This window comes from Lycium ferocissimum, chromosome 6 (genome assembly GCF_029784015.1).
Source record: "Lycium ferocissimum isolate CSIRO_LF1 chromosome 6, AGI_CSIRO_Lferr_CH_V1, whole genome shotgun sequence".
NCBI classification, from domain to species: Eukaryota; Viridiplantae; Streptophyta; class Magnoliopsida; order Solanales; family Solanaceae; genus Lycium; species Lycium ferocissimum.
Genome location: NC_081347.1, coordinates 49,148,300 through 49,149,758, shown reverse-complemented (window position 1 = coordinate 49,149,758; position 1,459 = coordinate 49,148,300).

Sequence of the window (1,459 nt, the reverse complement as noted above, 5' to 3'; positions counted from 1 at the left end):
TTGGTTAGTAGTATTCTCAAAAGATGAGAAAGGCCTTCTTCTCCCTACTTCATCCAAATGAGGCCTATACTTTCATTTTAGCATATTCTTGAGCTTCATGCCTTCAATCCAAGCACCTAGTAAGTCTCCAAAGACGTGATCCCTAGCTTGGCTTGAAATGGATATTCTTGATGAAGCTCGGCTTGTATCAATGGGTCCGCGATGCACGGGCATCGCGCAACATTCTGCAGGTAAATACTCAGATTGCGCGATCGGCCCGCGATGTGGAGCCATCGCACGCGCCCGCACGCGCCCACACGCGCGACACGTATCTGTTCTGCATAGTGTTCGGTAAAATAGGCATAACTTCTTGTACATAGCTCTGTTGAAGGCCCATAATATACCGTTGGAAATCTATTTCAAAGGGCTACAACTTTCACGTTTTAAGTTTCCTAAAATTCCCAATGATTTTCACGAAATTCGACCGGAAGAGCGGACGTATCAAAACTTAGCCGATTCTATAGACTTTTTAACGCCTTACTATTAGCCATATTGAGACGATCATATCTCCTTGCTCCGATCTCTCGATTGGCCTGGTCCTTATATCGTTAGAAAGCTATTTTTACGTACTACAACTTTCATTGAGGGTACTTTCCAAAATTCCCAACTAATCAAAGAGTTATCCAGCTGCCGAAGTAGCCTATCAACCATTTTCGCAAAACGTTCAAACCTTCAATTTTTCCGCTAAAACTCTAATGATATGAGTCTAACCTTAGTTCTAAGATACGGGGTGTAACAGTTTTCCAAGATCTCATATTGGTCAAAGTGATTCCAGAAGTACCAAATCTGTCCATTGGTATTGGCAATACAATAGTGAAATCTAGAAAATCTCCTGTATCTATCAATCTTATTCCTGTTTATGAAAGGTTTTGAAATAGCCACAAATGCTACTTTGTTGATTTTGTTAAGCAGTTTCAATCTATGAATTGCTTTTTTTGACCTCACCCCCCATATGTTCCAAAATATTACATTAATCATGGAATAGAAGGGGGAGGGGCACTTTGTCTATGTCTTCTCTCCTTGGGCTTGGCTGAAGACTTTTATCTGGTAGAGTCGAAATAGAATCAACTTGAATTCGGGACCGCTATTCGAAATTTTATTGAAGCACTGGATTTTTGGAGGAGAAACTATGCGTTTTTGGGATCTGCATGCTCTATGGTTAGAGCCTCTAAGGGGTCCAAATCCATTTTATCATTTAGACGAAAAATATTATGATTCTTAAGAACTCAGCGGGCCCTTCCCCTTTGAATCAAACAAACAAAGAAGGGAATCCCGTTGAGTTCTTACGCTTTCATGTTGACAACTCAATTCATTTGATTACTACAGAGATGAACCCAATCCGGAATATGAACCATAAAAGAAAATACCTATTAAACCGATTACAAGAATACCAGCTACAGTACCTATTTTCCAAAGAGGA